This window comes from Oreochromis niloticus, linkage group LG17 (genome assembly GCF_001858045.2).
Source record: "Oreochromis niloticus isolate F11D_XX linkage group LG17, O_niloticus_UMD_NMBU, whole genome shotgun sequence".
Classification (NCBI taxonomy): Eukaryota; Metazoa; Chordata; class Actinopteri; order Cichliformes; family Cichlidae; genus Oreochromis; species Oreochromis niloticus.
This window is the reverse complement of record NC_031981.2, coordinates 11,807,752-11,831,142: the sequence shown is the minus strand read 5'-3', so window position 1 is coordinate 11,831,142 and position 23,391 is coordinate 11,807,752. Positions and strand designations below refer to the sequence as shown.

Genomic DNA, 23,391 nt, shown 5'->3' with positions numbered 1-23,391 from the left:
CTTGTGGATGTGGTTCCATTTCTTTTTATAAAGCAGGTGTTATTATTAAGGCTACAGTGTCACCCGATCCGTCTGCCGCAGGACTGCAGGGGCAAAGCCTGAATTTGGGTTGTGGAGAGTGTGTATATGTTTGTGAGTGCCTGTTTGCAGTAGTTTATGTGTTGTTTTCATTGAATTCTCTTAGTTCAGAGTAAGTAAATAGTTTCTGTGCGTCATGGGTTTCCAGAATACACGCTTTTTGGAAACCCATGTGACATCATTAGCTCAGATAATATTCTCCAGCGTGTTAGTCTGATATTTATTATATGCTTAGTGTGAGAAAATGCCTGCCCCAGTGGAAACTTAGAGCTTTTTTGTTTATCGGTTCCTATCTCTTGTGGCCAAGACTGAAAAAGGAAGTGAAACATTGCTATCTTGTCTTGTTTGCGTCCTTGGCAGCTGTTGTGTACATGATTCATCAACACCTGCGTTCGTGACATTTATTTCAAGTAATATTTGTACTGTTTTACCACTAGATGGTCAAGTAGGATTTGGAAATACTTTGGTCAACCATAGGTTGTGTCTTGATAAGATCTCAGATGAGTTTGGCTTTCCATGCAGCGGCTAGAAAACATAAAGCATCTGAGGGTAAAAAACAGTATATTATTATGACTCAGTACTAAACTGTTTTGTAAGGATGATAACTGCACATAATTGAAAATTATATAAACATTTTTATTTTAATATTAATTCAAATGCCAAATGCAAAACAGAGGGAGAAAAATGTTAAATTCATAAACCACAATAATTTCATATCCAAGTAAATCATTTTCCATTGCCTTTTATATGCTTTTCATTTCCTCCTCAGTTTAACCGTTGCCTTTGAGGTTTCACTTCAGCTGTTAAAGTTGAACTTCTTTCCATTTTTCACTTCTGGATTTTACATTTTCCTGTTGCCCTTTCAGTGCGCTAAGTTGGCAGTTCAGAACTTACGGTCATGTAATCCAAAACAGTGGCAAGGTGGGATAAAGAGTTCCCCAAATCTGCGTGTGATAAAGAAAAATAACACTTGATTTTAGTTGAACTTTCCCCTTCGAGGCCTTCTGCTTAAAATCTCTGCCTCTGCTATGAATAGCTCACTCCACAGTAGTAACTTTGTGACCACTTGCACTGGAGGATTTGTGCTCTTCCCCAAATAGTACAATCTTGTAAAGATAGCAAACTTCTCGTCTGTCAAACTGACCACTCTTCAGCATCATTGCAGATGCCATGCCATGAATCCTGGTTGCCCACAAACACAGCCAAGCAATGACACATTCAAGAACATCTGGACTTTCTTATATTTTCAGTGTTTGTCATCTGAACTTTTCTGTCTGCAAATATCTCTGAAAACTGTGCCAGAAAAATGTAGCTTTTTAACAGTTTCTAAAAAAAACAACACAAACCTCTTAATTATGAGGGGGGAAAAAATATATGTACAATCTTTTCAGCCAGCTAGCAAAATTTGCCCCCTTAGTGAGCCTGGCAACTTTACTGTGATTAGACTGTGGCCATAACACTGTGTGTGACTGATCAGCCATTTCTGCAGACCTAGGGGAGTTTTTATCAGAATTGTAGTCATTTACAAACGCGCTACAAGTGAATATTTATCTGTTTGCAAATGAAAGAACAGACGCAGTTTGACATCTTCAAGTTTAAAATTCATTAAAAAAAAAAGTGAAGATAAATGTATGAAATGTATCCGTGTATGTGACTCTAAAGCTTTGAAGCTTTTAGAAAACATTTAAAAAGTGAAAACTTAAAATTTTAAAGCTTAAAACAGGACTTAAATGTAGAAAGACTTGTGTTAGAATTTCACAAAGAGTTGATTTTGAAATTAAAATCAAGTAAGATTTTTATGGGGTGAAGTGCTGTTGATTTTGATACATCAAATAAGGATTTGCTGATTTGAAGACTATTTTTTTAGGTTTTCTTTAAGCTATAGAGAAATTATGGCATTATCTTTCTTCTTTAAAGCGCTTGGATGCTGATTTCACATTTTATCAAACTGATCACAGTAAACAAGCAGACGAATAATGTGGTGAGAGACAGAGGGAGGTGGCATGTAACGGATATTCATACAGTTGTGTGCCCAAACACAGATAACCTGCAGTACCTACTATTCTGCTCACATGTTGTTTTCAGAACTCGCACATTAGGCAGATTTAATAAAGAATTCCCCAAATTTAATTTAAAACAAATGCAGATCACAGAATACCTCCGTTTATTGTGCAGTTTGTTCTTAAAATAACATGTCATTAGCCTGGTGGATCCACTAATGGAGTCAAGAGATGCCTGTGTTACATCACATCTGTGAACTTGAAACAGACATCCAGGAGGTCACTGTGACACCTTAGTCATGCTAGCAGCCTTACAGAGGATTGGCTTGTAGAGCTCATGGAAACTTCTGGTGTCTGACTTTTCCCCACAGTGTCATGGAGCTCGGACTAGGACTGCCTAAGACCTGCCGGACTGACACGTCACTGCACTTTCCTAGAGGCAAACAGTTTAACTTGCAGACATTGACTCTTTTGTTCTTGACTCCTTTTATTCAGCACAGATCCATAAGTCATGACCTCTCACTAGTAATAGTTTAAAACAACAATATGAAGAGTGAACCAGAGAGAGTGGTAGTTTTATTCTGCTGATGCAGAGATATTTGGAGCATTCCTTCTGTGCCAAAGGGATGCTATAGTATACTTTTTTGTTTGGTAGAGCATCAGATGTATGTTGTAATCAAAGATGCTCTGACACAAAAAAACCCACAAAAACAAAAAACAAAAAAGAAAGCCAAGAATTTCTCATTGTTACATCCCGAGGTGGATTTTCAGACTCTCTCTTTAGTGCCAAAGCTAAAGTGTTCTGATTCGCGAGTAATCTCCCCCCGCTTTCTCACCTAATGGTCTGTTCCATGCCTACTGATGATGACTACCGTGATGTCAGAGCAAAGAGCTCAAAGCGGCTTTGGTGGGGTGCAGAGGGGCGGCGGGGGTGGGCGTGGGGAAGCTAGAGGTTAAAGAGGTGACACAGAAAACAATCCGCTACATGAAGAAAAATGAAGACGGTCATATGTAGACGGCCACATTAACATACGTGAGCACAGGCAGTGAAGCATGTGCACATATCCATCACACTCTGTAGTCACTTCTTCAAAATAGCCTACTGCACAGAGGGATTAAGACACACTCACGCTAGATGCCAGCAGGAAATCGTCAGACATTTGTCCTTGTGCGCTGGGGCTACTGCCTTCGCATTGGCTGAATAAATATTCACGGAGGGATTGCAGAGATTTGGGTAAACAACTGAGGTGCTTGACTATTGGATGGAGTGGTGTTTTACTCCCATCATATTAACTATTTTCCTATTGGTCGAAAAATTCATGTTTGGAGGGATTTAAAGAAGCTTTAGCTACTGGATGAAATGATTTGAGTGCTCCACTCCCCCATGCAGTATTAGCACAAGTCTTCTTCAGGAACATGTTGACCATTGACATTAAATGAGGTCTTTACTTTCATGGAAAGAGCTGAAACAATTTCCTGGTACAGATGCCCAAATAAGTGGTTCATCTGAACTTTGCATGTCTTTGCGGCCTGATCTGCAGCACCAAGAAGTTTTCTGAAAGGCAGAAAAATCTGTCAACACAAACTCAACAATGGGGATCACTGAATTCAAAAGAGGCGTCAGTGTCTGATTATTGCTGGCATGTGAGCATCCAGAGAAATTGTTCAGCATACAACAATGTGAGGCACCAACATTGTTCTCGTGTATATTCATATCCCAGATGATTTCTTGCTTTGGAGTGGCGTCAATAGGCAAATGCCCGCTTTACAATTGGCTGGAGTGGAGTTAGAGTTGTGTTTATTAGCGTAAACAAGCTGTGCTCCAGAGATAACACTGAAGCCATTCACCCCACCCTGGCATTGAGCTGATAATAATACCAGCCTGCACTCACACACCGACACACACAGGCATCATTCAACTCCTCTGTTCCCTGTTTCCTCGATGCATCGCTGCACAAACCAGCGAGGTAACACGACTCAAAACAGAAACAATACAAATGCCCTGCAGCCTCCCCACAACAGGATTGTCACAGCTCTAGGGTCGCCCTTGGCTGTCATTCTCATTCGCACACGGTGGGTTTTCACAATGGTGTCCAACATTATGCCCAGACTGTGCTTGTGACCCGCCCCAAGTAATGACCTCATCTGACAGCACAGCTGCCAGTAGGCAGCAGACTGCTTATGAAACAAGGCCATTCTATCCCTAAAATTCAGGGGTTGTGCAACTGGAGTGGGAGCACAGTGTGCCCGTGCGTGAGTGTAAGTTTGTATGTGGTAGAAATTTTGTGATTATGCAACAAGGTTGATATTATAGCTGCAAAAAAATTCTGGCGAATTTTGAGCCACATTGTGCTTCAGAAGGACGGTGTGTTGTGCCCACACATGCACGCACATGCATCTGCGCACACAGACACACAGTCTAATACCACAGTTATGAATAATAGATGCAGAAGTGATGTGTCAAAGTCCTTGGAGTGGCCTGGAAACAGAGAGCAGATTAAATGTGCACCAACCCTGACCTCAGCCAGACCGTGTTACACACCCACACACGATCAGGCACACACAATCCCACGCACGCAGTCTGCTATCATGACAGCACTCTGCCTCTGACCAATGAGATATGCAGCAGTTACCACAGCTCAGACGAGCGGCGTCATGACAGAATATGAATTTGAGTCACTTTTGTGCTTCACTCAAGTTACGTTCATTCACGCAGGAGCTGAGCTGGTGCAGGTGGTTCATTAGTGAAGGGTCGTCTGTTTGCTAGCTACTGTACGAACTAGTATAACCTTTATTTATTTATCACAAATCTGTAGCTGCTCTTTTATTTATGATTGCACTGCCTTCATTCCATTTTTTCACCTTTACTAAATCAAATTAGAAGCAAATCCTAAAACATCTATGCTGTAATGTGCTGGATGATTAATAGAGACCAAAATAAATCTGCAACACTTGATGTACTTGTGAAGCCAGCTGGTTCAGGTTTCTTGTACAGACAAGTGCTATTATAGAGGGAAAGATAAAGAGGGCCTTTATGCAGGTTTCTTATGTTTGATTTGTAGAGTAAAAAAAAAAAGTTGTCCCTTGTCACAGCAGTTAGCTTCACATGTTGGCTTTGGTGTTTCCTTTGGCTGAGTTTTATGTTGGATCCCTTCCTGACCCAACTCAAAGGGGGGTTTGTGTCCCCTGTGTCCCCCTTGAACCACCAACCTTCTAGCTTACCAACCCAATGGATAACCCACTAAACTAATTGTAAATATTGCTTCTTTTTTTTTCAGATCATTCTTGTAATTGTTTCGAGAGGTAGACAGGTAAATGTAGTCAGTAGAGGAATGCTGTGCATATGTATTATTGACATTGAGGCGCTGCAGGTTTGCTCTTTATTTTTGTGGCTTCCCATATTGGCTTAGAATAAAATGATGCAAATCCTTTTTAGGTACACCTGAAGATCAGGCTTCTCTTATGAGCCTGTTGCACCAGGAGGAGCTCGTGTTCTTCAGGTTTCTTTCGCTTCTCACCTTGTCAGCCTAGAACAAACATGACCTCCTTGTTGATAATAGCACTCTTGAACACGTTCTGTTTTCCAGTGCCTCCAAACTTCTCCTCCTCCTTCAAAGAGACCATGAAAAATTAAGCAAGCTTTGCGTCATCATTTGTACAGGTAACAATGTTGGCATGTCAAGCCAAGGTATCTGATCCTTTCTTCCAGTGACACGATGGAATATGTTGGGCAGTGTTAGCTTTCACCAGGTAAAGCTGCAATATTGATGAACAGGGTGAGGCGTTCTTTCCACTGCCTCAACTCCAAGTGGCTCCTCCTCTCGTTGCCACGTCCCGATCATTTGATACATTGAAGTGCCGGCGCCGTTGGGTGGATGGATGGTCGGGCGAACTGGGCGAAGCGGAGTGGAGAAGGGAAGGGAGGAGAAGAGCGCAGCATGCTGCACATTTTCCATCTGTCATGAAAGTGGAGCAGCTCATTACCACAGAGTGCTCTCTACTGAGCTGACCTGAAAAGACAAGAAGTGTGTGCGTAGGCGCGGGTTCGAGAAAATGCACATATAGTATTAATGTGGTACCTTTTCGAACCCAGTGTGCTCATACTCCTGCGCAACTCCATGTGGAAGTGTGTAGAACAAACGCTAATGTGTGTGTGTGGCACTATAAATTTAATCATATGTCCTCATTTGCAAGAATAAGAGCAATCATTCTACTGAAGCAGCGCAATCCCAGTACGTTCCTGCAAGCATCATCCACTAACAAATGAAGGCATCAAAGTGATACAATTTTTCATAATTGAGGAGACATTTTCTTCTATTCCATCTGTCCATTACTCCACTTAGATAAATCATCACCCTTAAAAGGATGTACATGGATCATCCACAGCATTAAAACACACCTTGCAAATAATGCATTGGTACCTTTCTTGCTGCCAAAACAGCTCTGACCTGGCAGGACATGGGCATGGGAGCGCTGGAGGTGTCCTGTGATTACTGGCACAAGGACGCTGGCAACAGAGCGCTTTGGGTCCTGTGGGTGGTGTGTCGTGGTATAGGCCTAGCTGGCCTGTTCCAACATGTTCCACCGATGCTCCGTTTGATTGTGATCTGAGGAGTTTGAGCTGTTTTTGCAGTGTGCTGAACTGCCATCAGGAAGTGTTACCATGGGATGGTGGTGTGTGCTTGGCCTGCAGCACTGTTTATGTGTCAAACCAATATTAACATTAATGCAAGAATTCCTAGCAGGACATTGCATCAGTTCAGCCTGTGGTTTTAATGTTGTGTGATTGGTTTTAACTTATAAAAAGATTATTTGCAGTTTTTTTTCTCACTCAAAGCCTAGCTGCAGATTAGAGATGAGGGACTTTGGTCCTTTCACAAGGAAATCCAGCTAGTACACCTTGTGATGAACATAAACAATCTCCCTTGAGCTTTCTCTGTATGCTTGATCCCCAGGGTTTAATGTCCCAGCTGAGAATTCAGCATGTCAATTTGTGACTGTGCTTGAGGGCACTGCAGAAGCAGTGGGTCTGATATAGGATGGCAGGCAGAAAGAGAGAATGGGAAAAGAGGGAGAATGAAGGCACAGCAGGGAGAGAACAGAAAGATAAATCTGGAGGGACCTTGCAGATTGGTAATAAAGCCTCTGCGACCAGATGTCTATCTGAATAAAAAAGCTATTTGCAGTTGTTGTTTGTTTTTAATTTTTTTTCTTTTCACTTAATTCAACCAACAACCACACTGAAAGGCAAATAGAGCTTTGTCAGACAGGAATGCTGCTGAGCTTTTGAGACTGACTCTAAAAAATGTCCTTACAGTAGTAGAATCCAAGGTTCTGACAAACCTCGGTGAACAATTTGCAGCTCACTGTGAATCCTTCAGCAGGCTTTACCACTTGTGCCTCAACTAGAATTAACTTCCCTTCCTCGCTCGACCATGATGATTGATTTCAAGGTCTGGCTGCAAACCTGTCCAAACTGTAGCTGGCGAAAGATTCTGCTCTCAATAGCCATTTCATAATTTGTGTTCCCTTCAGTCTGACAGAAAGGATACCATAGAGGGCATAATTGATTACCTGCTCTGTCCTTGTCATGTCTACAGCCTTGGAGCTTCACGGTGCTGGATGTTGTGTTGCGCTTCCAGCTGTAGTGTATGGCTGCCAGGGTTAATCACAAAACAGGGCATAACCTGTTTGACGCTCCAAGCTTGATCCTAAAATGGAAACAGTTTAGTGCAGCAGTTTAAACATTAATGTGAAGATCATTAGCAAAGATGCTGATGTGATGAATATTAACTCAGGATTGGACATTGCTTTGTACTGTTTGTTGGCAAATGTCCTAAAAAAGCAAGCACATCTGTCATTTTACCTTGCACCTGGGGGCAAATGTAGTTGATGTGACATTGTTATACAAGAGCAATGCAAATGGATAATAAATAAATAAATTTACAGTTAGCAGTTTAATATGAATTTGTTTAATAAATTTAATCATTACCACAACAGCTTTACTAAACAGTATTTTGAAGTGTGGGGTGGAGGAAGGAGAAATGATGTATGGGAATACAGTGTAAAACCATCCAACAAGAAGCAATGAACCTGAAGCCCAAACATGTGAACATATTAAATATATTATATTAATCGCTAAAAGAGTGCTGCTCCAAATGTTTCCTTGCAGTTGTTTTGAACTGCCGGCTGTTTGCTCAGCAGTTGTTAGTTTGTCTGCAAACACTTGCCAACTACTCAACAAGCTGCAGTAAAACTTGAAAAAATGAAATGCAAAACAGAAACTGAAAAAGTGAAATTTGTGCCGCAGGACTCCAGACAGCAGAAGGCGTATCAGAAGGAAAAGCTTTTAATTTGAAGGCAAGTATTCCCTGTTTTTCTGGTTTTGTCACACTTTTCACAGTTTCACTCATGCTCAGCGAAAAATTGGCATTTAACATTCAAACTATGGTCGAATACAGCAATTAGTAGCCAAAGCAATTGTAAAGAGGTTTTTTCCAACTAGTCAGGAAATATATATCTTTCCCCTCACGACCACTGGTTGCCAGATGGTTGTAGGCCAGTTTGTAGGCTGTGTGACTGGGACCTTACTCAGTTGACCCTACAATGTCACTGCGATTGTCAAACATCCCAACAGCTTTACATGATGAGGTTGGAAATCACATGTCACATGTCTGTGACGTTCAAAGAATCATTGGTGGAAAACCAATTTTGACGTTTTTTTAGGCCATAGCATGATTTTTCCATAACGCCAATGAAAAACTTTGTGCTGTCGATAGTGGTGTGAGGTCGAAAAACACTAGAACAATATATATATTGTTCTGAAAACCATTAATTTGAAATTATTAATTTGAACAGCCTTCCGTGTTGATTTAGTTTTCAGTAGGTGACAACTTCTGTGTTACACTTCAGGCAAATCTTTTAGCAGAAAGAGAACTCGGAAAGAGACGCGTCTGTATTTTAGTTCCTCATGCCCAAAAGACAGGAGCCCTCAATGAGCAGACTCACTATAGCATTTCCTGGTTTCTCAGTTGGTTTCCTAAACAATACAGCTTCTTTTTATTGCTCAACAATGCCAAAGTAAAGAATTCCTGGGCCTCAGCCAAAAGAGAAATAGGGCTCCACTATCTCTAATCCTCTTTACTCATTTTCCACTTATTCAATTAGTTCCTGTCTTTGTAATAAACAGGTCATTATGTTTCCAAATTGCACCATCAGGTTTTAATCAAAGGACTGCTAAATTGCCAGCTAAGCATGACGCTGTTCCAACTTGTCAGTGCATATACAGCATGAAAGACCAAAGGTTGCAGTGCAGTGACTGTGGCTTTGGTCAAAGTTTCTTTAGCTTCAGGTAGAGCAAGGCTTGCCTTTGCTAACATGTTTTTCTTGTCTGTGCTGTAGAAGTTTTTATACATACATACATATATCTATATATATCTATATATATATATATATATATATATCTATATCTATATATATATATATATATATATATATATATATATATATATATATATATATATATATATATATATATATATATGTATATATATATATATAATTTTTTCTTTTTTTTTTTTTTTTTTACTTTTAATTAAATATTATATATTAAATGTAGCATCTGTAAACCTCAGAATCTCATTTCAAATAGTAGTCTGTGTGAGCATGTCTGCTTCTGAAAGTTGACTGCACCTCTCAAATCTTTAGTTATGGGTGAAAAATCTATCTGGAGGTGGTTTACTGAAGATAGCCGGTATGAGTCTTTTGAACTTTGAGCATACTGGGGGGGATGGGATGCAAGTCCCGCTCTAAGCCTAAGAGAGCTAAATAACCTTGTTGTGCTAATACAGTATGCCGATAAGCCTTTAAAAGCTCAAACGTTAATCTTCATAACTTACGAAGCATTAAAAATCTACAATAAGCAAAAGATTTGTCTGCTGCAGCAAGTAAGTGTTAGTTAAGTTTTAATCTGTGAGTGGGTGTGCTGGAGTCTGCAAAAGGTTAAACCCAATCAGTATGGAAATAATTCTATGTTGAATTGACTAGACAGCCACAGTATGTCCTAGGCTGACCTAGTTAACCATGTGCATAATATCCCTCTGCTCCAATTGCTGTTGACTCATAGCAGGATGACGGTGTCTCCTGTATGTGAGGCCAGCGAGAAGCTGTGACTGAACACCATGAACCCATTTAACATCCCAAACCTCATTTAACTTTGGAGGAGAGACAAGTTTCATCAAAGTGAAAACCTATTTCTTGGGATGCTTTACTTTGAAACTTACCTAAGAACTTTGATGTTAAACATGGGAATGTAACATTTTTGCTTTGAATTAAAAATGCAGTGCTGGCTGTTGAGGTTTCTCATGTGACATCATGTGCACATGGCTCACGAGTTGTCCACCACATTGGAGACCAGTCCACAACCATCTGGAAACCACCAGTTGCTAGGGAAACGTGTGTATTACCTGACTGATTCTTTGACATTGCTGGCTGTCAATGGGTGAAATCGGTTGCAAAGAAGGTGCTGCACCAAAGGCCTCCCAGTGATTGCTTTGGTTGCTAGCAGATTTCCATAGTTGCCATTAGTTTTTCATGTTAGCCTACAAATATTTGCTAACTACTAGCCAAGTGGTACTGCAACTTGAAAAAGTGTAATGCAAACCAGAAATGAAGACTCTTCAACTTCATCTTAATCAATCACAAGGAGGCATTTCCCAACTGGTTGGGGAATATATATTTTTCCTTGGCAACATTTTTCCTTAGCGACATGTGGTTGCAAGTGGGTTTCTGACTGGTCTGTAGGTCTGTGATGACTGGGACTTCATCATGTTCCCAGCCACTGCCATCAACTTCCAGCAACCACTCACAACCAGTTGGGGAATACAAATTTTTCTTCCTGATGACGGTGGTTGCCAGATGGTCACGGACTGGTTTCTAGGCCTGTATGACTGGGGCCTTGCCTTACACCACCAAACACAAAGCGGCCAATGGTAGTTAGTTTACATTTACCAAAGCACTGATAAAATTCTACCTAAGCATGGCTTTAAATTGAAAGTTAAAAATCACCTAAATTAATACATATAGGTTCATGTCCTCGGAGTAACAGGAAAAAGATGTTTCAGGGCATTCTGTTGGAATGTTTTCAAGCCACAAATGTCTTGAGGCACTGAAGGAAAAGCCAGTGAGAATTCATCTGTGTAGTAGTCTGTGTTGCAGGTGTTAAGCTATTTCACTGGATAACTGTTTGACACTAAAATGATCCAAAATATCATATGCATGAGAGCAATAATTTTTGGTAAAATCTATCGTGATGACTAAGTGACTAAGAATGCACAGAATTTTGTACCAGTTCTTTCCTCAGTTCAGACATTTCCGTCTGGATGAAAATTTTAAAGTCACTGACCATCAGACAACTTAAACAGATAAAGAGATTTAAAAAGCTGCTTTCTGTTTGGGTGATTCAGATCTGGTATGTCCAGCTTTGTCCCTGAGGATAGGGTTAGGCACGCATGTGTGTTGGTTGGTGCAGTAGCTGAGTGTGTGTAGATGTAGTGGTGATATTGTAAGAGGAAGGCAGATTAAACTTTGCTGTCTTACCCTTCTCGTTCTCTTGACTGCACATGAACTCCTTTGCTCACTGGTTACTTCTCTGGCTGAAAACGAGCTCATGAATTCCAACTGAGTCTCTCAACTCTATTTCTGTCTCACACACACATGAAAACACACACTTGTTCCCCAGTAGAATCTCCTCTTCCCTTCCTAATTGCCCCGAGGGGCTTACTGGACCTTGGCATTCCTCTCACTCCACACTTTAAGTTTAGCTGTTCGCCTGTGTCAGGGCATGACAGGCTCACCACCCCGTATGTCCAGACAGCGACACCGCTTCATGGCAACACATTAACACTTTTGCTGCTCCTACAAGCACAGCACAATGAGCCATGGCACTGAGACAGGTAATGATGCAAGCCTTCTTGCGGTCGTTCCAGCCACAGCTTGTTTTGATATAATTTTCCATCTTAGTATTTTTGGTTAGGTGTTCAACTCAAAATAAAATTTGGTTTTAATTTTAAGGAAAAGTGTATGAGGCAGCATTGCTCTAGCAACAGTTCACTGAGTTTAATATATTTACAGTTTCTCTAGCTCTACCCAAATATCACAGCTCTAAAGGCTCATTATAAAAAGTAATGTGCTGTTTTCTTGTGCAGCATACATCATTAAAATTATTAAAATGTTTTACTCCAATTTGAAAAAGCTAATCCTGACAGGTCACAACTGCCACTTGAAAGGCTCCTCTCAAGCACTTCTTAGGTACAAAAACCACCTTCTTCATTGTTAGATGATAAATAACTGGCTTCTCAATTACAGCGATGGTCAGTTTCTTCGTCACAGTGGTTGAAAGTAGTTGTCATACGTCCTGCCTCTCTTTGATTTGGATTAGTTGGTACGAAATGGCATTAATGAGCATAGCAATGTTAAAAACTAGTTCGAACAGTTTTCAACTAGAAGTAAGTGCAGGATTTGTGGAGGAAATAAAAGCCGCTAGTGGAAAAACGGCTGTGGACACGCAGCCCTGCTCAGGCTGCTTCAGGTTCATGGCAGTACTTAGGCGTGGATAACGGACTTTAGACAAATGATCGACTGAGACTACACCCACTGGTTTGTGGACTACTGTTTTGAAACCAGGTGTTTGACATTTTGCCCATCTTGATTTTTTTCTTTAAATAGGACAGGAACATATTTACACACTAGTGTAGTGTGTCAAGGTTCATCCATGCTGCACTATGAGATTAAATGGCATGCAAATTTCTTTATTTTCAGGAGAAATTGAACCTAGTACTCTTGGTACAACTGAAATCTGAGCTTACGTGTTCTTAGTTATGCAAAACTTTTATGTTCCCATAAGAGTACAGGGGATGTAGGAAACTAAAAGTCTCGGGGTTGAAAAAAGAGGCGATAAAGTAAAGGTTTTTATCTGCTGTCTCCATCTAAAAGAAACAACAATTCCTAGATGTTGGTCACTAAACATAAAGAGTACATTAGAAATGCTAAATAATCAAAACACCTTCCTCTCCACAGAGCAGAGGTAAGCGCTTACACAGAGGTCACAAGCTGCAAAGCAAAAGCTTTCAATCCCTGGAGCTCTTCTGCACTTAAGTACCCCTGGCCTACTCAAAGCAGGACAGAGAGAGACACGCCCACTGGGGCAAAAATCACAGCATGGCTTGCAAAGGCCATAACAACGTTAAGTCCCTTATACAATTTGAGAAGCATAGTTTTACAAAATCATCCATAAAAAGTGAAATTAGCTATAGAGACCATGTACTAGACTGTAAACATATTTATTTTTACTTGAAAATTAAACATTTTAACACTGGGGATCTATTATGGGAATTGACTTAATTATGGAGACAGCCTCAAGTGGCCGTTGGAGGAACAATATGTTATGTGCCTGTGAACGTGACAAACAGCAGTGGATGAAAACTGAGGTTGCAGATCTCTGCCTGTCAGTATCTTACATGGACTTTTGCATATAAACTGTTAAGTGGTCTCTATGCCAAATGCAAGACCACCCTTCCAATAAAAATTCCAGTGTACAGGATATAGCATAAAAGTGGGGTTATTAAAACAGGAGCTCACTGTTAACAGCACTGAATCACATGAAGGTGCCCTGTGTTAGACTGCAAAACATATTTTTGATCATGAGTAATGTAATTCCCAATCTCACTGCTGTTTATCAGGCACAAAATCAGGTACTAGTGAAGTTGGTAATGGCTTCAGAGACAGAGATCAACTCTCAAAATGTGTCTTTTGTCTGTGTGTATTGTTTTTTTCCTCTTCTGGGAAGGCACAAACAAGTATTTGGAATATTGCGCCAGTATACCTGTAAGCATTTGAATTCATTTTTTGAACAAAAATCAAGGAATGTTTTCTAGCCTTAGTTTGGCTCAAAAGGTAGACTGGTTGTCCATCATTTAGGAGGTGACTCACGGTCAGACAGTTTAACAATGGTCAAAGTGTCGTTTGGCAAGACGCTGAACTCCAAATTGACCACAATGGCACCATGAGTGTGTGTGAAAGATAGAAAGTGTTTAAAAGCATAGACTAAAGCATAGCATGTGAATGGATGAATAAGGATTTGAGTGCTAGAGTAGAAAAGTTATATAAGTACCAGTCCAAAGATAGAAAACTTCATCAACGAACATCTTTCATGATGTCATTTCACCATTTTCTAATGGATCATGTGGAAAATCCACCAGAATGCCCTTGGGCAGCAGAGTAATGGGCATATGTCTAATGTCATTTGCTTTCTGCTCCTTTATTTACTTTTTTCCACAATATAATTTTGGTGTAATAAGGTTCGTTTTTTGGAGGGTGAATGATGTGGTGCCAATTGAGCGGTGATATCCTTGATAGATTGAGATTTAGTTGAAAGAAAAGGTTTGAAATTAGTTAATTAAAAAAAAATTGTCTGGCTTTGGTGTTAAAATATGGAGGTGCTATAAGATTAGAAATGTTGATTGGCTTGCCTTTGATCACAAATGTGAAGAATTATTTAGTTTTGATTACTGCCTCACTTGTTTAAATCAAGTCCAGATTAAACGCGGTATGTTATTAATAGTCTTAGTTTGACAGTGTGTGAATCTCTGTGTGTATCTCTGTGCTTTATGTACTGTGGTATTAAAAAAAGATGACATCATGCTCTCATGCTCATGAATCTCATGATGCATTGAAAACTGTTAGAAGCTTGTAGAGCCGTTTTGGCACTGTAATCATTGCACTGTATCTGTGTGTGTTTGTGAAAGAGAGGGAGAGAGAGGGGAGGGTCTAATCCTTCTGTGTCTGATGGTGTAGGATCTTTCTGTCTGTGTGTGTGTGTGGGGGGGGGGGTTGCACACACTTGTGTGTTTTTCTGCCAGTCTGTAGCATTCCATACCATAACTGAGTGCAATACTCACAAATGCATGTCCTCATCTGTGTGCGACTCCCACAAAAGCTATAGCACACAAGCACACACGCGAGGATCAAACCAGCCAAATGCCTCTATCAAACCCTCTGCAGTCCACTATCATCCCATTCCCTGGCTTGCTGCACAGCTTAGCCAACAAGTCCGTTTGTGTTTGTGTGTATGTTCCTGTCAGTTTCTTTCTGTCTGGTTTTTTTTTAATATGAGTGCTTCTCACATGTTGTTCACCCCACCTTTTCTTTCATCACCTTCCTTTTTGTTTTGTTCCACTTTTCTCGCCTCCCTGCGTCTTCTCCCCCTTTTCCTCCTCTTCCTCTCCTACAGTGTCTGCTTTCTTTAATAGCAAGGCACATGAAGTAGAAAGTGACCTTGCAGCCAAAGTGACGGTTTGTCAAGCTAAGAGAAGAGAGACGGCATGATAGCAGAGTTAAATTGATTCACTCCTCTATGAAAATTGGTCTAATCTTGCAGGATTTAGTGTGAGAGAAAGAAAGTGTGAAAGAAATAACATAATTGTGATTGAATGCTGTTATTTATGTTGCAGTGCAAAAGAAAAGCAGTTTGGGCCATTTGAAGGCCAGTAAATGTGTTTTTTGTGGTCCTGTTTTTATATTTGGCAACATGATTGTTGCTCTTAGGTAATGATTCATGTGAAAATGAAAAGCAAACTCAAAAAACATGAAACATCTGAGAAGCAGAACCCTTCAGCCACATCATCATTTCTAAAAGCTCCTTGGTTGAGTGGATGATTGTGTGCACGTCAGCAGGGTGATAGGGCTAGTTACTGTAACACTCGCAAGTACACATTTGTTAAATAAATGTGTCAAAAATTTTCCCTTGAGGCTGCGGTTGTAAATGTATCACAGTGCATTTGGGTTGGTGTAGCTAGCATAGGGCCAAATAGTGTGTGATCAAGCCGTGTAGATGGTAAAGTGAAATCAGTAAACCTTCAATCTTCATCACAAAGATGGGTTTTTGTTTCTAAATCAGTCAAACTTTAAATCATGATTCCAACTCTAACGTGGAGCAAACGGGAGAAAGAAAAACAACATGAAGCAATTGAACTTGTTTTTCTGCATTTTGAGCCTCAAGTCATTCATTTAAGTCCTTTTCTTGGTGGTACCAGAGTAACAGGTTGGGTTCATAATGGGAGGAGGTTCAGGTTTTATTTTTTATTTTTGTAGTTTTGTTTTTTTGGGTTTTTTTTTTTTTTTTTAGAAAGCTATTAAAAAATCCAGGTTTAATAGCTAATTAGGCCTTGTAGCACAACTCTGAAAGGTGGATGCATGCAATAGGAGAGGATCTAGGTGAAAATGAACTTAGCCCAAAGTGTCTATGAAAGTAAATTTGGTTGGTGTCATGGGGGCAATAAAAAAAACTGCTAGGCATGTGGAATTTCCAGCTTCGGGCCCGTTCTTACCTGAAACTGAAAAGTATGAGGTTTCTAAAAGAAAGAAGGGCATTCTTCAAGTTCTTAGTGACAGGAAGTGATGGCGGGGCAGGGCTCAACAGTTCAGGCATTTCACTCATTTAACTGAGTGAAGAGTTAAAATCAGTTAGCAGCTTGTGCAAATAAAATCTGTTGTAAGTTTCAATCCAGTCGTTCTTGTTTTTTCTGGACAAAGATGGTGATAACACACATGACAGTAAACTTAGATGCAGTGAAAGATAATTTTTTCCTAGACATGACCAATGCTCTGTGCTTAAGGCCTCAGTTACACAGGCCTGGAGACCAGAAAGCAACTCTCTTAGGAAGTTAGGTTGTTAAAAAAGACGGTGTTTCCTAACTGGTTGGTAAGTGGTTGCTGGCAGTTGCTAGGCAAAATCAGTTGCTGAGAGGGTCCTCCATTCGCTGACAAATTGCCACAAAGTTTACGTTCAAGATGCTGACTTGTCTGCAAATGTTTGCTAATTAACCACTAAGCAGGATTGGTTGAAACTCGAGATAGAGAATGCTTGCCATCAAGGTAAATGCTGTGCTAACACATTTTGAAAGTGGTGCAGCTATTCACAACTGGTGAACAGTCTCTCTTTTTGGTTTATGTCACACTTTTCTCAGTTTCACTATGGTTTAGAAAGTAGTTTATGAGTGTGTATGTGGACAACCATAACTAGCATGGCTAGATTGTTTGCTAGCAACCAAACAATTGCAAGGATGTTTAGAGTGCAGCACCCTATACCTTTTTGTAGCCAGTTTCACCCAGCAACAGCAGGCAACCTCCAGCAGCCACTCACCAGCCGGCCAGGGAATACACATTTTTCACTAGCAACTGGTGGTCTTACTGCTGTCTATCCCTGTATAACTGAGGCCTCCTCAAACCACCTGTTCAAAAAGCTTACACAAGAAGAAAACTGATCTGTTCACCTGCACCCCATTCTAGTTTGTTTCACACAGCAACAGCGCACTATAATTAAGAACAAACCAAAGCTTTCTGTGTGCACATTTACTGCTGACATAGTTTGCCAAGGCTTTTCAAATTTGGCAACTTGTTGTAAACTTTGCTGCAGGCTGATCGCAGCTACACCTGCAGAATGCAGGGTGCACATAATACACATTGTATTTCAATGCTTTTGTTACTAATTGTTGCAAATGCAAGTTAATCCTATGAAAAATATATGTCTGCAAATATTATGCTTTATAGATTAAAAAAGAGTATATAATGTATTTCAAATTTTACTTTTTTGCCAATAAAAACTGAAAATGGGCTAATAAAACCAGCACAGTTAACCACCATACATGTTAGACACAGAGCTCTCAACTTGCCGATTAAAACCAACTGAAAACAATAAATACTGAGCCACTACAGAGCAATATCTTTATGAGTGTAGGTCATGCACATGATGCGCAATTATCACTAAAATGCTTCAAGACCTTGCAATTCTTATGATCTCTAGTTTCATGCATTTAGAGAATGATAAGGGTTATTTTGGGCTTCACGCTCATCAATATGCCTCATACTGAATATAAATACAGTCTTCGATGTTGATGGAAAAATCAAGGTTGCTCACTGATTTATTTTGGAAAATTCCTGAGAGGAAAATGTGTGGGTTTTTTTTTATTTCTTTCTTTTTCCTAAAATAAAGAATTTAGTTGGATTTTAAGTATTTTTCCTTCCCAAGATGTGCTTTGTTGTAAATAACTTACACATCTGGTCAGTGGTTTTGCTGCGTCCTGGCAAGCCTTGATGCAGTCTGTGTGGGTGAGTGAAAAAGAAACAGAGGGCCTGTTTAAAAAAAATTTTTTTTTAAATCTGAGATGAAATAAAAAGGGAAAGATTGGGGGGAGATTGGGTAAATATGCAGAGCCTAACTAACAAGACTAAGGGTAAACAAATTTGTATGCATGATAGGGAGGCCGAGATGGGGAGGCAGATGGAGGAAGAGAGAGAGTGAGAGGCAAAAAGAGAAGTGAATTCACTGACATCATTGGAGTTGGTTTGTGTCAGCATGCATGTGTTGAAAGTAGATGTGAGTGTACTGGAGCGTGCGCTGGGCAGGAGGGGAGGGCTCAGAGCAAAGTAGTGACGTATTGTAATCTGGAATACCGAGAAGCCCAGCTGTGCAGAATCTGGGCATAGCGAGGGCTTATGTTACGTCATACAAACCCACGCACACACATGCAGAAAAGCACACAAATGCACACGTAGCCTGTCGTGAGTCCTGAAGGAACACAACTGTTACTTGGGAGAAAGGTCAGGAGGGTTAATGCACGTGTGTGTGTACATGCTGTGTGAGCAGTTTCTTGTCCCTGCATTAATGTTTTTACTACCTGATATTAGTAAATATTGAGGTTTTGCTTCTGAACCATCCCCTACCTTCTGTGAACCCTTCTTCTTCTTCTCCTTCTTCTTCTTCTTCTTCTTCTCTGCTGATGTGCACCCAGGGAAAGGACTCTGTGATGCCAGGTGAAGATGCACAGCCTCAAGTTTTGAGCCACAATTTGGACCCCTCTCTCTGGCAGCAGTTTGCCCAGGGTTGAAATGACTCTCTCTTCGACTGGAATACAGTATGTTTCTAATGCACCTCAACCCAAATGACTGATGGCACAGTCTCTCCAAAGAGCTGGAAGATGCCTATTTCTAGCTCCATGACCATATTTGGCACTGACCTCAGGAAAAGGAAATAATGCTACCCATGTCACCCTCCCTTCTTTGCTGGTTATTTTTGACCATCCCCCTTACAGCTCCCTTAACCCCCAAGCTCTTTTGTACTCCTTTTGATAAACATCAAATGGCCTTTTTAAAAGAAAAAGAAAAACTCCTTACAGAATGACTTTTATGGTCCGAAGAGTCTAAGCAGGAGAGACTTCTGAGATGAGTGCAGTCATGTACATTAATGTATCCCCAGTGGTTAACCCTTTAGGCTGGCTCGTGCCTCGATAGTTTATTTTTACTCACATGTTACATCAGGGGCATGTTTCGCCTTGGGGTTCTAACAAAATAAAGTCTTGCATAATTATTTGCATGCACCACATATTGAGCACAAGTCTATTTATAGAACACATTTATATTTCCTGACGCGCATTATGTGTCACCCGGATTTATTTGTACTGTCTCAATACTCCTGGTGTCATTTATAAGGACTGACAATAGGAGAATAGTTTGATCATTATCATCATAGATGTTTTTGAAAATATTCAGGGTCATTTTTCTTTCTTGCATTAAATGATGGGCACATGGCTGTCATTTCTCACATAACATTAACACATTTCAGATAAAAGCAATCCTGATTCTGGTCACGGTATCAGCGACTCTGGTGATGGCCCCAGCTTTGGGATACTTTGCAATTTAAATTAGTACAACAGTGGACCTGTTGAGGTGTACTTACTGCAAATTGATTTTCAGTTTGAAACTACGGTAATGGTTGCCAAAGTTGGGTCCGCAGTGGAAGCTATACCGCTAGCTGCCTGTTTAGCAGAGGACACAGGGCACACTCAGACTCGGTAGTGAGCTGCATGTCATACAATAGTCCCCAGAGACCACAAAATATTACTCTAGTTATGTGCAAGAGGCATAAAAAGATGTTTTGCATTGTATTCAGAGACAGATGAATTGATTATGCCAAGTTACACAAGAACTGGACTGAAAGACGGTGGCAAACAAAATTTTTAATTTTCGGTGCAAATTGTTGTCAATATGTACAGAAGAGGTCAACGACAGAAAAATTAAAAACACACGCAGAGTGGAACACAATCAGTCATGGATTGGCCTCCCCAGAGCGTGGAACTCAACACTACTGAAGCCAGTGGGGGATTATCTTGACAGAGAATAGAGCAAAAGGCAGCCAACATCCAGAACTGAGCTTTGAATGTCTAAGGCGCCTGGAGAACTAATCATGAAGTCTTCTTAAAGAAACCACAAGAAAGCTTGCCTAAGAGAGTTCAGGCTATGTTGAAGAACAAAGTTGGTCATGCTTTCAAGCATGTTAGAAATGCAAGAACTCTTTCCCCTTGCATACTCTATTTTCATGTTTGCATATCTTTTAACAAATAACTACACCTATTTTCTATTTTCCTTGAAAAATATAAGGAAACAAGGGGTGGCTCAAGACTTTTGTATAGTACTGTATTAAAACAGATACTTGCTGGCACAGAAATTCTTATAAAGGCTGTTTTTAGTGAAATGTTAACCATAATTACCAGCTTATAATCATAAACTGTTATATCATACATTTATCAGGATTCTTCCACTCGCCACTACAAATGTTTGTACAAGTAATAGTAGTGGGTCAGCAGACAGGCAATAAAGTCACAGTATCAGTGTGTTAACTGAGCAGTTAAGTCATCTAGTGGCTGAGTCTCCACTTTAATGGAATCATTTCTACATTCTCAGTGAATCCATTCGTGTTTCACGGCCAAATGCAAAGCTATAACCTAATGAGACCATTAAACAACACAGCACACTGTGTGCCTGATTCCGCCTCGAGATCCTGAAATTGTACCAGTTTTGGAACTTTGCGAGTTTGTAAGTGAACAGAAACAGGCAGGATGAATAGTGGAGAGTAGGTGAACTCATTACTCTGTTGAAGAACACTGCATTAGTGGTTGCACATTATAATAGAGGGTCTTCAAACATTCAACCTCTCCCCAAGAAGAACAACTTTGCCCCCAGGAGCTAACTGTACTAAAAGGTTGTGCATGTGTGTTTGCATGTGCTGCCCTTTGATTTGATCTCTTACCAGCCTTATCCGCCTATCGCCATGGTTGTTGGTCCCAGCGTGTTTTAGTCCTGCGTCTTTCCTCAAGTTTTCAGTGGAAAATAGCATCCGAAGTTGGGAGTCTTTTCTCAAATGACGCCCTTAATACCACAGTGACTGGTTCGTTCCTGTGCAGTATCAACACTTCCTGTCATTAGCGGGAAGTCTGTATGTGACTGAAACAGATGGACACTGGAGAACTATTGACATAGACAGAGACAGTAGGATCATTAATGCTTTGCCCAGAGGAACGAGACCTCTCTCCGGGTCTCTTAAGCGCCTGTTCTATTTTACCCTCATCAAAATTGTCTTGTCACTGCTAGCTGTCTGAGAGACAGGCTCCATCAAAATAAGAGTTGTATTGAGATATGTCAAAGTCACAGCAGGAGATGCCTGTCAGAGCTACAGAGTTCTCATAGGCCAACGTCACAGGTAATCACACTCACTGTCCTTGTCAAGCATAGGGGGATCTGAGTGGTTTATCTTTAGAAAACACAATCGACCAGGATTCACTCGTATGGGATCATAAGGAAGACAAAAAAAGTTTCCATGCAACTCCTCCTCCATCTCAGTGCGAGAGGAGCAGCGGCTGCCGACGGAGGTTTATAACTTGCCATACGGACACCATGTTTGAACCCACGGTGCTCACGCTTGACTGTGTTTGTGCTCGCAGGCTAGCTGTGTGCTCACATACCATAATTAGCGTAATGAGTTATTTATAGCCAGCTGTGGAATTAGCTGTGGAATTGCCAGGCAGCCGCAGGGCTGATTAAGCCACTTGCCAATCAATTATTTATGGCTTCCTGGAGAAGAGTAGCTTGTCCTCTTTTGTGTGCAGAACCATGGCAACACAACAGGAAGCAGAAATCCTGTGGAGAGGAAGTAGACCCTATGACAGAATCAGCTGTGGCACCCCTGTCTGCACCATGTTTCTCTCTCTTTTTCTCTTATATTCACACTCACTCCTCTAATATAAACCATACTTTTATGAGGAGCCGTCTATGAACTCCCTCGACTCAATAAAAGGTGTTTATGCTCTCCATTTGAGGGAAAATAAATAAACTGGATGGATGAAAATAGATTATTCCCAACTGGTGAAATGAAGGACCAGACTGAATGTGGCATAGGAACTGTGCCTTTCATCCAGTCACTGCATGAGCAGGTACACAGTACATGAGGTTCTCAGGGTCATTTTTCTTTTTTACACTTCCTAATTGTACGGGGAAAAGCTCCAGAAGCTTTGTTTTTTAAGTCATAAAAGGTTTTCTGCTTTACTCCAAAGTACAGCAATATGACCACCATAACTGAGGGTACTTTTTGCAAAAATACAATAGCATCTGTCACTATTTCCTACAACAAAACTGTTGCAAAATCCTTTCTGTGAGTAAGCATGAATCACTATCTTGACAATCAGCAGCTAAAGATGGACTGTTTTAAATTTCAAAATGTGAAGTCAAGCCCAGCTGCAAAATTTACCAGCAAATTTTTTTGTTGTTGTTAGGATTGGTAAATATGCACTTTAATATCCTTTTTTCCTGTGTGTTCGTGCATGTTTCTCACCTTCCTACCACACAAACTTGCACTGCATCCCACATATAAAGGCAGATGCAGTAAGTTTAAAAAAAACAAAGAAAAACAGTACATAACGGTCCAATTAAAGTCTGCGCAGCCTGTTCTCTTTCACCTAATAAAGTAACCGGACGAATCTACCCTCAGCATGTCAGACAGAGGGCAGAGTGACGCTTTGAGGCGAATTTCAATCAGTCTGTCTCACTCCTACACAGCAAGTTGGCTTCTGGCTGTGTGGGAGGCCCACAGGACATAGCCATGGGCTGCATCTACACAGATCTGCCACCCAAATTGAATCTAAAATCCTCTGCAGTTTTTCCTTATCCACTTTTTTTTCCCTCTGTTTTTGTAAATCGGGTCCCTGCAGAGACTGCTACGCTTGAACTTTTCAAACTAAATCAGTAAAAGTTCCAGGGAGCAAACAACAAAAACTGCATAACTGAAATCGAACTTGTGAGGCCTTTGTTAGAGTCAACACGAAAGAAAATTGACTTACCAAATGAAATGGTGAAAGTACAATAGGTGACAATTAAAGCAGTAAATGCATTACTGCTCTTAAAGTAGAACAGAAAATTAGTCGACAGT

The 23,391-nt window shown here is 40.5% G+C and overlaps 1 long non-coding RNA gene across 2 annotated transcripts; it reads right to left on the bottom strand.

Moving 5' to 3' along the window:
- Positions 1–753: 753 nt before the first annotated feature.
- LOC100695388 (uncharacterized) lies at positions 754–11,975 on the bottom strand. 2 transcript variants are annotated; one of them, XR_003214666.1, is made up of 4 exons: positions 11,676–11,975; positions 7,653–7,789; positions 5,597–6,088; positions 754–1,022 (listed from the first exon to the last, which is right to left on the bottom strand). It is a non-coding gene; the product is annotated as an uncharacterized LOC100695388 (long non-coding RNA). The 2 variants fall into 2 exon arrangements; XR_002056673.2 differs by lacking the exon at positions 5,597–6,088.
- Positions 11,976–23,391: the final 11,416 nt, after the last annotated feature.